The sequence below is a fragment of the Oryctolagus cuniculus genome, chromosome 4 (genome assembly GCF_051225735.1).
Source record: "Oryctolagus cuniculus isolate XC-2025 breed Fujian yellow rabbit chromosome 4, ASM5122573v1, whole genome shotgun sequence".
In the NCBI taxonomy this organism is placed as follows: domain Eukaryota; kingdom Metazoa; phylum Chordata; class Mammalia; order Lagomorpha; family Leporidae; genus Oryctolagus; species Oryctolagus cuniculus.
In genome coordinates this window covers 40,819,312-40,836,329 of record NC_142870.1, presented here as the reverse complement: position 1 = coordinate 40,836,329, position 17,018 = coordinate 40,819,312, and the positions used below count along the sequence as shown (strand labels likewise).

The 17,018-nt window shown below is 39.8% G+C and overlaps 1 non-coding gene and 1 pseudogene across 1 annotated transcript; one reads left to right on the top strand and one right to left on the bottom strand.

The window, feature by feature from the left end:
- Nucleotides 1-2,142: 2,142 nt before the first annotated feature.
- Nucleotides 2,143-17,018, bottom strand: part of LOC127482835 (cell division control protein 45 homolog pseudogene) — a 29,483-nt pseudogene continuing 14,607 nt past the window's right edge.
- LOC127483102 (U1 spliceosomal RNA) lies at nucleotides 10,588-10,751 on the top strand. Its single transcript, XR_007909065.3, has one exon. It is a non-coding gene; the product is annotated as a U1 spliceosomal RNA (small nuclear RNA).

The following is a 17,018-nucleotide window of genomic DNA, read 5'->3' as shown; positions in this document are numbered from 1 at the left end:
GGATGAGAAAGAGCTTGCAAGATCAGTCCCATTCAGTATGGCTCCAAAAATAATTAAGTACTTTGGAATAAATTTACCCAAGGATGTCAAAGATCTTTATAATGAAAATCACAAAATACTAAATAAAGAAACAGAAGAAGACATTTAAAAATGGAAAACAGCTAAAATTTAAACACCTAAGAATAATTGTGTGTTAATCACAGAGTTCAACCAATGGTACTAGAACAAAAAAAAAAAATACTAAAATGGATAAAGTATTACATTGTACATCAACCATCAGGACAAGAGCTGATCAAGTCATTGTTTTTCATAGTGTCCATTTCACTTCAACAAGTTTCCCCTTTGGTGCTCAGTTAGTTGTTGCCAATCAGGGAGAACATATGATATTTGTCCCTTTGGGACTGGCTTAATTCACTCAGCATGATGTTTTCCAAATTCCTCCATCTTGTTGCAAATGACTGGCTTTCGTTGTTTTTGACTGCTGTATAGTATTCTATAGAGTACATGTCCCATAATTTCTTTATCCAGTCTACTGTTGATGGGCATTTGGGTTGGTTCCAGGTCTTAGCTATTGTGAATTGAGCTGCAATAAACATTAATGTGCAGACTCCTTTTTTGTTTGCCAATTTCATTTCCTCTGGGTAAATTCCAAGGAGTGGGATGGCTGGGTTGCATGGTAGGGTTATATTCAGGTTTCTGAGGAATCTCCAGACTGACTTCCATAGTGGCTTAACCAGTTTGCATTCCCACCAACAGTGGGTTAGTGTCCCTTTTTCTCCACATCCTCTCCAGCATCTGTTGTTGGTAGATTTCTGCATGTGAGCCATTCTAACCGGGGTGAGGTGAAACCTCATTGTGGTTTTGATTTGCATTTCCCTGATTGCTAGTGACCTTGAACATTTTTTCATGTGCCTGTTGGCCATTTGGATTCCCTCTTTTGAAAAATGTCTATTGAGGTCCTTGGCCCATCTCTTAATTGGGTTGTTGGTTTTGTTTTTGTGGAGTTTCTTGATTTCTTTGTAGATTCTGGTTATCAACTCTTTATCAGTTGCATAGATTGCAAATATATTTTCCCATTCTGTTGGTTGTCTCTTCACTCTCCTGACTGTTTCTTTTGCAGTACAGAAACTTCTCAATTTGATGCAATCCCAAATGTTAATTTTGGCTTTGACTGCATGTGCTTCTGGGGTGTTTTCCAAGAAGTCATTGCTGGTTCCTATATCTTGCAGGGTTTTTCCAATGCCCTCTAATAATTTGATGGTGTCAGGTCGTAGATTTAAGTCTTTAATCCATGTTGAGTGGATTTTTGTGTAAGGTGAAAGGTAGGGGTATTGCTTCATGATTCTGCACGTGAAAATCCAATTTTCCCAGCACCATTTATTGAATAGACTGTCCTTACTCCAGGGATTGGTTTTGGACCCTTGATCAAATATGAGTTGGCTGTAGATGTTGGGATTGATTTCTGGTGTTTCAATTCTGTTCCATTGGTCTATCCAGCATGCGGATCCGGCTGAAATGCCCATGAGAGTATTTCAGGCATGGAAAGGCAAGAAACTCTGGGGGAAAAAAAAAATCAAAATAAAAGATCTCCATGAGTGAGATCCCAGTGGAATGAATGGGTCATCGAAGAAGGAGGTACCTTTCTCTGAAGGGAGGAGAGGACTTCCACTTTGACCATGGCCTGTCTAAAAATGATCAGAGTCAGTGAACTCAGGGGGCTTCCATAGCCTTGGCAGCTCATGACAAGAGCCTAGGGTGATTACTGAGGCCATAAACAAGAGTGTCAATTTGTTAAGTCAACAACAGGAGTCACTATGCACTTACTCCTCATGTAGGATCTTTGTCTTTAGTGTGCTGTACATTGAGATTTAATGCCATAACTAGTACTCAAACAGTATTTTTCACTTTATGTTTCTGTGTGGGAGCAAACAGTTGAAATCTTTACTTAATGTATGCTAAACTGATCTTCTGTATATAAAGAGAATCGAAAATGAATCTTGATGTGAATGGAAGGGGAGAGGGAGTGGATAAGGGGAGGGTTGTGGGTTGGAGGGACATTATTGGGGGGGGAGTCATTGTAATCCATAAGCCATACTTTGGAAATTTATATTCATTAAATAAAAGTTTAAAAAAAGGGAAAAATTAAAAAAAAAAGGACTTGAGCAAGTGTCTGCTGAGCAGGCTCAGGGATGCAGGCTTGGAGAATAGCATGACATCCGGAGTGCCCTCCATGAGCGAGCAGTAGAGGAAGGGTCCCTGGGAGATGACGAGGTTGGTGCAGAGGCAGCTGGCGATTGTCTGCTGGGTGGCACTTAGCTGCTTCTTGGCCAGTTCCAGGCCATGGTACAGTTTGTCCAGGTTACTCCTGGAGAGACTGTCCAGTGCCTGGATGAAGTGATCCGTCCCTGAGCCGTCCCTCTCAGGGTTCTCCATCAGAGACATGGTGGCAAAGACCACGTCGCTGGCCAGGAACTTGTGCTTGAATCCAAAATGGATGCTGAAGGTCTGCACACGCATATCCTTCATCCCAAATTTATTGGCAGACTCCTCGATCATTTCCCCCAGGTTCTCCTTCAAGGAGACGTCCATGGACTGAAACTTCTGCTTCACCTGCTTCAGAGGAAGACCCATGTCTGCGAGGAACTCCTGCAGCTTCTTCTGCCCGTGCACAGACCGGAGCTTGAACCTGGCTGCGGTGTAGCTCGTGTTGCACAGGCTGTCGTGCAGGGACCAGTGCTGGTAGAGTGCCAGGCGGAGGTCGTACTCGAAGGAGATGCGTGTGCAGTCCACAGAGAGGGTATTCTCCTCGTCTTCGTTTTGGTGGTTGTGCCGGGACATGTGGCGCTGCAGGACGCCAACGTCCGTCACGTACTTCATTTGAGTGATCTTGTCCTGCACCCACTGGTCCGTGAGTCCCACGATGGACCACCACAACATGTCGTTCAGGTCTTTGGACATCATCCGCGCCAGGTCAAACATCACCATGGCTGAAGTCCCGTGATACTCGTACTGCTCGTAGTCAAAGAGGATGTCTCTCCTCCGGGACTCCCGTTCTCTCCGCTGCCTCCTCTTCAGGGTCCGCTCCAATATCGCCTCCTCTAACCGTGTGCACTTCCTGGAAGGCTCTGACCCATCATCGTCTTCACTGTCACTTCCCGAATGCTCTTCGTCCTCTTTTTCATCCCAAAAGATTTCGTCGTAGGCAGGAACCTCAAGGTCGTCGTCTTGTTTGACAAGTAATTTGATCTGGGTGCTGTTGTACACATTCACCACATTCACGGGTCTGTGGGTGTCGCACACGAAGAACACAGAGTCCTTGTCAGGCTGCAGGATGTCCAGCAGGTCTACGTTAGCTCCGCAGTTTATGAGAATAAAATAACGGAACTGCTCTTTGTGCTCAAGGAATGCAGTTTCGAGTTCTTGCCACGCAGAGACCGGGACCAGCGTGTACTGCACGTGATCGCACTGGAACAGGGCCTGGAGGATCTTGCAAGCACACAGGGCGTCCACGTCCGAGGCTACGAAGAGAAGGACCCTCTGCCGGGGGTTGGGAGAAGGGAGAAGGCAGGCTGGCTCTGGACCAGCTCATAGAACTCCCTGCGAAAGTCGGAAACAAACATAGCCACTGCCGCTGGGCACCCTGAGCTCGGGTGAGCTGCGGAGAGCCCCGCCTTCAGTCAAGACTCCCTAAATTCACATTTATTAAATAAAAAAAAAAAATTATATAACAAACAAAAAAAGAAAAAAAAAAAGAACTTAATACTTTACCCTTTTAGTATTTTTTATGTTCTACTTAAAACTATTGGTTGAGGCCGACACCGCGGCTCACTAGGCTAATCCTCCGCCTAGCGGTGCTGGCACAACAGGTTCTAGGCCCAGTCGGGGCACCAGATTCTGTCCCGGTTGCCCCTCTTCCAGGCCAGCTCTCTGCTGTGGCCTGGGAGTGCAGTGGAGGATGGCCCAAGTGCTTGGGCCCTGCACCCCATGGGAGACCAGGAGAAGCACCTGGCTCCTGCCTTCGGATCAGCGTGTGCGCCAGCCACAGCACACCAGCTGTGGTGGCCATTGGAGGGTGAACCAACGGCAAAAAGGAAGACCTTTCTCTCTCTGTCTCTCTCTCTCTCACTATCCACTCTGCCTGTTAAAAAAAAAAAAAAAAAAAAAAAAAAAAAAACTATTGGTTGAACTCTGTAATTAATACACAATTACTCTTAGGTGTTTAATTAATGCTATAACTAGTACTCAAATAGTATTTTACACTTTGTGTTTCTGTGTGGGTGCAAACTGTTGAAATCTTTACTTAATATATGCTAAATTGATCTTCTGTATATAAAGATAATTGAAAATTAATCCTGATGTGAATGGAAGGGGAGAGGGAGTGTTGTGGGTGGGAGGGAAGTTCCGGGGGGGAGGGGGAGCTATTGTAATCCATAAGCTGTACTTCGGAAATTTATGTTCATTAAATAAAATAAAATAAAAAGAAAAAAAATGGAAAACAATCCTCCATGTTCATGGATTGGAAAAATCAACACCATCAAAATGTCCATACTACCAAAAGCAATTCTCAGAACTAGAAAATATGATGCTAAAATTTATATGGAAACACAGGAGAACCCAAGTCTCTAAAGCCATCTTATACAACAAAAACAAGCCAGAGACATCAAAATATCTGACTTAAAGACATACTACAGGGCAGTTATAATTGAAACAGCCTGGTACTGGCACAAAAACAGACTTGTAGATGAATGGAACATAATAGAAAGTCCAGAAATCAATTTATGCAACTAAAACCAACTTATCTTTGATAAAGGAGGAATGACAGTCTCTTTAACAAATTGTGCTGGGGAAACTGTATCTCTACATGCAGAAGTATGAAACTAGACCCATACCTTACACCTTACACAAAATTCCTCTCAAAATGTATCAAAGACCTAAATCTATGACCCGATACACTCAAATGATTAGAGAACATTGAGGAAACCATGCAAGACATTGCCATAGGCAAAGACTTCTTGGCAAAGACCTTATAACCACAGGCAATCAAATCCAAAATTGATAAATGGGGTTACATGAAGCTGAGAAGCGTCTGCACTGCAAAAGAAACACTCAGCAAACTGACGAGACAACCAATAGCATGGGGAAAATATATGCAACTGATAAAAGTTTAACATCCAGAATCTATAAAGAGCTCAAGAAATTCAATAATAAGACAGCCAACGCAGTTAAGAAATGGGCAGAGTTGAACAGCATTTTTCAAGAGAGAAAGTTCAAATGGCCAATAGACATTTGAGAAAATGCTCAGCATCTCTAGTCATTAGGGAAATGCAAAGAAAAATCATGGTGAGCTTTCACCTCACTCCAGTTAGAATGGTTCTCCTACAGAAATCTACAAGTGACAAATTCTGGCAAGGTTGTGGGGAAGTTATACTGGTCCACTGTTGGTGAGAATGTGAACTGGTTCAGCCTTGTGGAAAACAGTATTGGAGATACTTGAGAAATCTGAATACCATATTAACCAGCCATTCCACTCCTGGGAATTTACTTAAACCAATAGAAATAAGTGTATGAAAGAGTTATCAGTACCCCCATGTTCATTGCAGTAAAACGCACAATACCTAAGATATGGAATCAACCAGGTGTCGTTAACTGTTGACTAGATAAAGAAATCATAGTATATATACACTATGGAATACTACACACCTGTAAAAAATTGAAATATTATATTTTGAAACACGATGGACACATTGGAAACCAATATACATAGTGAAATAAGCTAGTCCCAAAAATACAGATATCATATGTTTTCTCTGATTCAAGGTAACTAACAGAGTACCTGAAATATAATGTATTGGAGTGATATAAACATTTCAAGATTCAATGATTGTTTTTAGCCCTTGTCTCTTCCATCGAGGAACAGTGTGTTTTTGTTTGTTTGTTTTTTTTTTTTATTTCATATTATTTGTTGAACTCTTATAAGTGTAGGCTTAACTATCCGATCATTAAGTAAAGTGAAAATAGATCTTTGTAAAAATTAAGAGCGGGAATGTGAGAGGAGGAGGAGGAAGGATTGCAGCATGGGCGGGAGGTAGGTTAGGAGCAGAAGAGTCAATATTTTCCTAAATCTGTATATATGAAATACATGAGTTTTGTGTAACTGAAATAAAATTTTAAAGAAAGATGTTAAAGGAATCAGCATTAAATGACTTGTGAATTTAATCTTATTTTTATAACACCTAAAATAAAAGAAATATATCTTTCAGTATCTGGTTCACTTCTCAAATGATTGTAAGACTCACGGCTGGCCCATGCTGAAGCCAGGAGCCTGAAACTCCAAGATCATAAGTTAATTGGTCATTCACTTTTTTGTTTAAAAGCTGGAGATATTTATTTTTCTGAGACTGTTTATTTGAGCACATTTAATCTTCTGATTTCTAGGGAGGTGGTAACACTAAACAAGAATGGTTGAAATGACTCTGAACTGAACATTAAGTCAGTCCAATTTTCCTGAAATGAGCAGACACAGTTAGCCAGATTCTTGTCTTTTTCTGGAATAAAGCTCACTACTTTCACTATTACAGTGGCCATAACTGGAATTTCCAAGTTCCTATTCTAAACTTTCTTGAGCAATGAATCAGGGTGTACTTAGACATATGGCAGAGCATAATTAAATTATGTGTGAATTAGTCATTTTAAAAAATGGATATCATATAAATATTGATATAGTATTAACTTTGTTGATATTAAAACCATTACCACCACTATCCACTTTGTGTTTCTTAAAAATATTTTAAGGTTTTTTTTTTTTATATTTCCTATTATATGTAGCACTTGAAAGCTTGAAAGTTCTGCTTAAAAAGCACGGGAAGACATGGAGGCTTATGGAACAGATTTTCCAAGCAGCTTCAAGATAAGAATATAAGAAATTTTATCTTTCTATAGTTTATAATTTAAAATAAAACATATTCTTTTTTAAATTTGTTTCATTGGCTGTTTATTAGGCTTATATGTACTAGATTTGTTGATTATTTTATAAATTGGTGCTTCAAGAGCAAGTAAAAATGAGCAACTATATGCTCTCACAATCAAAGATTGGATATTAAACCAATCCACATTAATCATTTTAATCATTAATATAAACTCATACCATAGTTTTAGTTTAAATTACAAGAAAAAGACACAAAATACACACTTATAAAGACAATTTAATATACTCTACTTACCAATGATTTGGGGAATATGTTATTGTAGTGGTTTTACCAACTCCTATGTGTTTGTAAAGCTTCATAGTGTATGTAAATGAGTGCAATAAATGCCAACATTGCAAAAGCTTTCTCAATCGCAGTAAGAAATTATGTTCATTCCTTCCCTTTGAATGACAATTCTTCCTTCAGAATACAACTTAGAATATATTTTATGACCTCCACAACTGAATAGTTAAGGTTATATAAGAAAAAAGAATTGCTCATAATCAGCATAAACTTCACTATAACAATACAAAGAACTCTCAGAAGTAGTTCTAAAGCATCATTCTCTGTTCTTTCTGAATGTACAGTTATCCATAGCATTTTTGCATCCATGAGGTTTATTGGATGGGTTCAATGAGGAAAACACTTGCTCTGACTTGCAAGAAGTTGAAGCACTTATTTATTTCTGAATAAACACGGTGGAGATAGGCTAGAGTTTTTTACACTACAAATTTATGTTAAAATGAAGAAAATGCATTTGACCAATATTAATACATCTTATAAATTCTAAAACACAAAAATACACTTCTCATTTCATAGATGCTTGAAAAGAAAACCACACAGGTCAATCAGTCACACACACATATGTTGCACTGCAGTACTTGAAGTGAAATTTGAGCTGAATATAGTTAAACAGAATTGTCTACGATTCTAATTGTTCAATAAAATAGCATTAATTATTGTGTTAGCACATTCATGGCTCAGAATAATTTAGCTGCCCAAAAAGCACCTAGAAAATTTTGATTAACAAGAAAGCAGTCATGAGATGAGGAAAAGAAATGGTAAGCTAATGAAATGCATAGCTGGCAAACTGTATCAAAAACAACCTGTAGAAAGGAATATGTAGGGATAATATATGTAAACAATTTTAAAGAAAAACAATTATTAACCTTATTTTCCAATATTCTTTTTTATTTTCTTTAAATTTATTTAATGAATATAAATTTCCAAAGTACAGCTTATAGATTAAGGTGGCTCCCCCCCCATAACTTCCCTCCCACCCACAACCCTCCCCTTTCCCTCTCCCTCCCCGCTTCCATTCACATCAAGATTCATTTTCAATTCTCTTTATATACAGAAGATCAGTTTAGCATACATTAAGTAAAGATTTCAATAGCTTCCACCCACATAGAAACACAAAGTGAAAAATACTGTTTCAGTACTAGTTATAGCATTAAATCACAATGTACAGCACATTAAGGACAGAGATCCTACATGAGGAGTAAGTGCACAGTGACTCCTGTTGTTGACTTAACAAATTGACACTCTTGTTTGTGGCATCAGTCATCATCCTAAGCTCTTGTCATGAGCTGCCAAGGCTATGGAAGCCTTTTGAGTTCACCGACTCTGATCATATTTAGACAAGGTCGTAGTCAAAGTGGAAGTTCAATCCTCCCTTCAGAGAAAGGTACCTCCTTCTTTGATGACCCATTCTTTCCACTGGGATCTCACTTGCGGAGATCTTTCATTTAGGGTTTTTTTTTTGTTGTTTTTTTTGTTTGTTTGTTTGTTTGTTTGTTTTTGCCAGAGTGTTTTGGCTTTCCATGCCTGTAATACTCTCATGGGCTTTTCAGCCGGATCCAAATGCCTTAAGGGCTGATTCTGAGGCCAGAGTGCTGTTTAGGACATCTGCCATTCTATGGGTCTGCCGTGTATCCTGCTTCACATGTTGGATCCTTCTCTCCCTTTTTGATTCTATCAGCTAGTATTTGCAGACACTAGTCGTGTTTATGTGACTCCTTTGGCTCTTAATCCTAACATTATGATCAATTGTGAACAGAAATTGATCACTGGGACTAGTGAGATGGCATTGGTACATGCCACCTTGATGGGATTGAATTGGAATCCCCTGGTATGTTTTTAACTCTACCGTTTGAGGTAAGTCAGCTTGAGCATGTCCTGAATTGCACATCTCTTCCCTCTCTTATTCCCACTCTTATATTTAACAGTGATCACTTTTCAGTTAAGTTTCAGCACTTAAGAAAAATTGTGTATTGATTACAGTATTCAACCAAAAGTATTAAGTAGAACAAATAAAAAAATACTAAGAGGGATAACGTATTAAGTTGCTCATCAACAGTCAGGACAAGAGCTAATCAAGTCACCGTTTCTCATAGTGTCCATTTCACTTCAACAAGTTTCCCATTTGGTGCTCAGTTAGTTGTCGCCAATCAGGGAGAACATATGATATTTGTCCCTTTGGGACTGGCTTAATTCACTCAGCATGATGTTTTCCAAATTCCTCCATCTTGTTGGAAATGACTGGCTTTCGTTGTTTTTGACTGCTGTATAGTATTTGATAGAGTACATGTTCCATAATTTCTTTATCCAGTCTACTGTTGATGGGCATTTGGGTTGGTTCCAGGTCTTAGCTATTGTGAATTGAGCTGCAATAAACATGAAGGTGCAGGCTGCTTTTTTGTTTGCCAATTTCATTTCCTCTGGGTAAATTCCAAGGAGTGGGATGGCTGGGTTGAATGGTAGGGTTATATTCAGGTTTCTGAGGAATCTCCAGACTGACTTCCATAGTGGCTTGACCAGTTTGCATTCCCATCAACAGTGGGTTAGTGTCCCTTTTTCTCCACATCCTCTCCAGCATCTATTGTTGGTAGATTTCTGAATGTGAGCCATTCTACCTTGGGTGAGGTGAAACCTCATTGTGGTTTTGATTTGCATTTCCCTGATTGCTAGTTACCTTGAACATTTTTCATGTGCCTGTTGGCCATTTGGATTTCCTCTTTTGAAAAATGTCTATTGAGGTCCTTGGCCCATCTCTTAAGTGGGTTGTTTGTTTTGATGTTGTGGAGTTTCTTGATTTCTTTGTAGATTCTGGTTATCAACCCTTTATAATTTTTTCAATTTCCTAAGCATGAAAATGAAATCAGTGTCAATCGCCATGCTAAGCAAGTGTTGAACCTCCAGTTTTGTTCCCCAAATTCATGTGTTGGAATCCTATTCACCAGTATATCCTAACATACCTTATTTAGATATGTGATCATTGAATATCTAAATGACTGATGTCCTTACCAAATGGGAAAACTTGTTCACAGACACATGCAGAAAATTATCCAGGTGAAGGTAAAGATTGTCATTTATAAATCCAGTACAGAAGACAAAAATAATATTTTCCCTCACAGCTTCAGAACAAGTAATTGCTGCTAACAACTTGATATCAGACTTCTAGTCTTCAGAACTGTATATTGGAGATTTAAGTGGCATTTGTAAGCACTTCTCTGTTTTTTACAATGTTAATTTCTGATTACACATATTTGAATCTTCTAACATATTAATTAGATGATTTATTGTCTAACAATTTTAACTTGTAATTAACAAGCTAGTTAATATACTTACCTGGAAGGGGAGATACCATGGTCACAAAGGTGGTTTTCCCAGGGCGAGGTTCATCCATTACACTCCGGGTATGCTGACTCTTGCGATTTCCCCAAATGCGGGAAACTCGACTGCATAATTTGTGGTAGTGGGGGACTGTGTTCATGCTCTTCTCTAAATAAAAAAAAAGAAAAATTAATAAATAAAAAACAAGCTAGTTAAAAGTTAACATTGTTAACAAAGGTGTTTGAGATAAGCCAAAGCTTCCTTAGGTTATTCTGAGTTGCAAATTTGTTGCTAACCTTTCCTTCCAAGGTATCAATCAGAATTAAGAGAAACCATTTTCAGTTTAGGTTCACTCAATGCTATTATTATCAAATATTATCCTCAATTTTTATCCTCAATTACCTCAACTATTATCCTCAATTAACACAATGCTATTTATCCTCAACTCAGCCCTCAGAACACTGTAATGATCTCGCCTCCAGTTTTTGGATCTGCTTGATCCAAAGATGATAGCAGTGAAGTTATAACAGCATTGACTTCCAGGATTCCAAAAGGTCGTAGAGGTTAGTGTAGCTTCGGTTAACTTCTGCTCTTTGATTCTCAGACCCATGTTTAAAGGTCTTTGATTCAGTGCAAAATCTGCCTGGAATCATAAGCCTTATATTCACAGAATATTGTATCTGAGAGAGTGTGTCACCTATGTCTTTATCATTCAGGTGTCTCTATAATCTATCTTTTATCAACTGTGCACACATAACTGACTTTCCTTTTTAGTGAGTATCCATGTATTTTGTCTGTAGAGATGCTATATTCTTATACCCATCTCTATAATTGTACTTGGACCTCCTCCAACCCACCTCCATTCTATCACTTTGAACTTGTCAACCATTAGAATTATTGCATTACTGTAGCTTCTGTAGTTAATATTACCACTTGACCCCATGGTTTTATGATGCTACTCATCTATTTATTTCAGTGAATCTAGTTCTATAGCAGTCTATCATCAACATGACCTACAGAATCGAGCCACTATTAAACTTTTTAGTGATGCTGATACTTCTTTAAATATGATAGCCCTGTGTCGCCCTATACATCATGGGTTTTGGGTCCTTCCTGAGGAACTTAGTCATCTAGTGTCAGTTACTTAGAGAAGCTAGTTTCAGGTTGCCTGTTTATTCATAATCCTAATATCTAAATGCCTATAACTACAATTTGACCACCTTAACATAGTTCACCTTAACTCACTCTTTCCCCCTTGCTTTCTAGATCAATTATAATAGCTAGCTTATTTCATCTCCTTGGGGTCTTACTATGTTAGATATTATACATTATGCTTGGGTGGCCCAATTCTAACAAATGTATGCTTCATCAAACCCCTACTTTTTGACCAAGTACTCTCAGAATCCAAAGTTATATGTAATTTTCCAGTGGATATGTGTTCAGTTCCCTTGTGTATAGTGCTTTTCTGGGCTTATAGATACAATACATCCCAATATGGAGTGAGCTTCCACTTAACACTGGACATAGTTTCAGTAGTCAGGAAACGATATGGATACATGTTGAGAAAGGAATGCTTTTCTTATTGGAGAGAAATCACTGCATTTTCTATACCAAAGTAATAATAGAAAGAACTTTTTCCACAAATCTAGAAGATTTAGAGATTAGCTAATCAGAAATTTTTACAAATTTCTATTCAGATGCCTGTATTTGATGTGTGAAGGTTTCACCTTTCTTTCTAGTCAAGGTTATTATTTCAGCATAACTCCTGTCTTACTTGGGTGTTTGAAATTCAGCTACTGTTGACTACTAATTTCTGTGGCTTAGTTATTGGCTATAGTCTTCAGTCAATTATGACGAGTTGAAGTGTTAACAACAGGATTTCTGTTGTGGAGGGTGATCTGTCTGTGCTCACTTAACAGTGATGTGGTTGTCATTGCCTGCTGAGCAGTGAATGATACCCTTTAACTACATTTTATCACCTGTCTTCCCTGGTAATTCCTGGGACTTTTAATATTGAGTTATAAGAAAACCCAGGCTGAACAGAGTTTTGACATTTTGAGGTTCCAATATCTGTGAAAGGAATACAGAGGAATCAGGATTACATTTAGGGATATATCGTTGGCAATGCAGGTCTACAAAACTTCATGATGAACTGTGTAGTGCCACATACATAGTGATTCTGGGGGAAGATTCCAGGTGAAAACTGTCCTGCAGAGCTATTTCACAAGAATTGAAATGACTGGTCCTTTAGGTCCCCACCTTGCTCAAGCAATCTGGTTTGTTCTAGAAAGGTCATAATCTCAGACAAGATGATCTCCACAGTGGATATAGGACATGAATAGAATAATAGCTGGGGTTTCATTGCCACATGCACACCCTACAGGTGGGCAGCTATATTTTCTTTGAATTTTGCTCTGGGCAGCCTTTTGATGTTTCCATAAATGCCACTTAAAGATTTTAATAAGGCTGGCACCGCGGTTCTAGTCCTGGATGGGGCGCCAGATTCTGTCCCGGTTGCTCCTCTTCCAGTCCAGCTCTCTGCTGTGGCCCAGGGAAGGCAGTGGAGGATGGCCCAAGTGCTTGGGCCCTGCACCCCATGGGAGACCAGGAGGAAGCGCCTGGCTCCTGGCTTCGGATCAGTGCAGCGTGCTGGCCATACCCGCCATTAGGGGGTTGAAGCAACAGAAGGAAGACCTTTCTCTCTGTTTTTCTCTCTCTCTCACTGTCAAACTCTGTCAAAAAAAATTTTTAATAAAATATTTTTTCAATACACTCAGAAGTCAACTAATTGCACATAATTCTGGACTCAATAGCAGGTTAAGCAGATTTTTTTTTTTTTTTTTTTGGACAGGCAGAGTGGACAGTGAGAGAGAGAGACAGAGAGAAAGGTCTTCCTTTGCCATTGGTTCACCCTCCAATGGCCGCCGCGGCCGGCGTGCTGCGGCCGGCGCACCGTGCTGATCCGATGGCAGGAGCCAGGTACTTCTCCTGGTCTCCTGTGGGGAGCAACTCGGACTAGACTGTTACTGGAATTAAGACTTATTCTATGCATCTGCTCTCCCACAATATGGCGCTGGGAGAGGAGAAAACAGCTTCTACATAGCTGCCTCCAGTTCAACCAATAAACTGTAGGACCTGCTCCTGATTGGAGGAGAGCAGCGTACTTGGCGGGTGGGTAGCAGAGTTGGGATTGGTGGAAGAGGACTATAAAGGAGGAGAGAGACAACATGCACCAGGAACATCTATCTGAAGGAACACCTGTGCAGCCCCCGAGAGAGCCAGCCGGCGGTGTGCCGCTCCCCTTCGGAAGTGGGGAAAGTGGCAGGGGGAACCGCCCTTCCACGGAGGTGGAAGGGACGGTAGCCAACCCGGGAAGAACCAGCAGCAAACCCGGGGAGGGCCGAGCAGACAAAAGAACAGCGCAGGGTCCTGTGTCGTTCCTCCGCGAAGACGGGGAGCGACAGTCTCCCATGGGGTGCAAGGCCCAAGCACCTGGGCCATCCTCCACTGCACTCCCGGGCCACAGCAGAGAGCTCGCCTGGAAGAGGGGCAACTGGGACAGAATCCGGCGCCCCGACCGGGACTAGAACCCGGTGTGCCGGCGCCGCAAGGCGGAGGATTAGCCTAGTGAGCCACGGCGCCGGCCAGCTTAAGCAGATTTTACTCATTGTTTTATATATGTATGTAAAAAAGACAAAAACAGAAAAAGTACATGCAAGGGCAATGTACAAAAAAGCATTTATTCCTATACTAAAATAGGTATGGATGTTTCCTTATTTTTCTGGAAGTAGCCATCCTTTCAAATATTGACTGTATTTCTTTACCTAGGGACCTGAGATCACTCTAAATAGTCTAACAAGATAATTTATGTTGCCATGGTAGATAGGATTCAGAATAGGGAATAATGATGCCTAAAAAATCAACACTGTGATATGGAGGAGAGTCATATAGCGTTGGGTGAGTTTTCTTAGTGGGCAATAATACTCTCTCTATATTATCACACATCCGTACCAGGGCAGTGAGACTCTCCTGTTTCCATACTGAGAGAACTGCTGGAAGATCCATGTTTTGTTTCATCCTGGATTCTGTCCAAATGCACTTCTTCCTTAAGCTGATTTTAATCTCTCTCTTTCAGCTATAAGAAAGTGTAACTGTGAGTATAATATCTTCTGGTGTCTTCTGTGAGTCATTCTAGTGAATTATAAAAGCTAAGTGTGATTTTGAGAACTTCCTGAATTTGCAATTGGTGTGAGAGAGAAAAGCGGCTTTGTGCATGGACGATTCCCTCTAGCCTTAATAGAAACCAGGGAGTACAGGCATAGAGACCCGAATCCCTATACATGCTTCATAAGTGTTCTCTTTCTCTCTCAACATCTAATTGAAGTAGTCATATTACATACTTTTTCCCAGTGAAGGCTACTCATGTCTGGAAGTTCAGGTATTTTTTGAAGGGGTTTCCACAGACACGTTCTATTGGGCAATTGGCCATAGTACCCACTACTCAGTACTCTAACCATGAAACTAGGTACTTATTGTCAATGAAGGCTTGTTTAAGGTAACACTGATAGCTATCATACCCCAGTTCATTTCACTTATGTGAAAGATTTAATCAATTAAATTACACAAATACTTTTCCAAGGGCTATGTTCCCTGGGGTTGATCAGATGTCAATACTTTCTGCTTAAAGTACTGAGAAAAATATCTGCTGTGTTAACTTTCTCACAGATCCTGAAATTACTGAATTGAGAATGGGAAAAAATCCATCACACACTCAAATCATTTTTGTTTTTTAATGTAACCATGTCAGTTTAATAGAACTTCCACAACAAGATACCACAAACTGGATAGCTCAAACTACACTAACTCATTATCTGAAACTACACAAACTTATCTCTCACAGTTTTGGAGGCTCAAAATGTAAGATCAAAATTTTGACAGAATTGGTTTTCTCTGATTCTACTTAGGGTAGAATTTATTTTAGACCTCTCCCCTTGATTGGCAGATGGCTGCCTTTTTGATGCTTCTTCACGTTGTCCTTTATGCATATGTGATCATGATCCCTCCTTCTCTCTGTGTCCAATTTCCTTTCATAAAGACACCAGCAGATTGGATAAATGCCCAGTGGGTATATATGATATATTGCATATTTTCTGGAAGCTATGAAGCAAAGCAAGACAACAAAGAGGTTCTTCACATTATTTCCTAAGCCATTATTTCATTGTTAAGCTGCTTTAGAAATTAATGAATTAATATATAAGAAATGAAAAAAATATTAATTTTAAAACTGACTTGAATCTATTACTAGAATAAATACAACCTAATGAATAATATCTTAATTTCTCTTCAATGTTTAATAAAATGTATGAAAAGCAACAGAAGACTAACTCAGAGAGCCAGATCTTTTTAGAAAAATGGAACAAGTGCACGGAGAAATGGGAACATTTTTTAAAAGCAAGATATTTCATGCATTAATATGGGAAGATATTTGCTACTCAGTGGTTTAAGAACCAGATTACAATATTCATGAAATTGCTGAAGGTCAGAAAATAGAAAATGGAGGTGATATTGTGGTGCAGTAGTAGCTGTTGTGAGGGCAGCCAGTTCAAGTCCCAGCTACCTCACTTCCAATCCAATTTCCAGCTAATGAGCCTGAGAAGGTAGTAGAAGATGGACCAAGTGCTTGGGCCCCTGACATCCATATGAGACACCAGGATGGAATTCCTGGCTCATGGTTACAGGCTGGCCTAGACCCGGCTGTTGCAACTACTTGAGGGGTGGGGTGAATCAGCAAATGAAAGATTTCTCTCTCATTCTGTTTCTCCTATATCCTCTTTCTGTAAATCTGCCTTTAAAGACAAAGCAAATAGAAGCTAATATTTGTGGTCTTGTTATAAAAGTTTACTGAATGTTCAAAATATATTTTAGAGAAGCAAGTAAAGGTATTAAGAATATACATATATACTCGCCATATATGCTCTACAGTTCAAAGAAATGCTTTTTATTTTTATTTTATTTATTTATTTATTTTTTGACAGACAGAGTTAACAGTGATAGAGAGAGAGAGAGAGAGAGAAAGGTCTTCCTTTTCCGTTGGTTCACCCCACAATGGCCGCTGCGGCCGACACACCGGGCTTATCTGAAGCCAGGAGCCAGGTGCCTCTCCTGGTCTCCCATGTGGGTGCAGGGACCAAGCACTTGGGCCATTATCCACTGCACTCCCGGGCCACAGCAGAGAGCTGGACTGGAAGAGGAGCAACTGGGACTAGAACTCAGTGAGCCAGCGCTGCAGGCGGAGGATTAGCCTATTGAGTAGTGGCACCAGCCAAAGAAATGGAAATGGTTTTAAAATAAGATATTTCTGGCAGGTAAAATTTGAGTAATGTACTAAAATTACTCTCACATTAATATTCTTCCCCATGGATGAGAGAGTCACTTAAG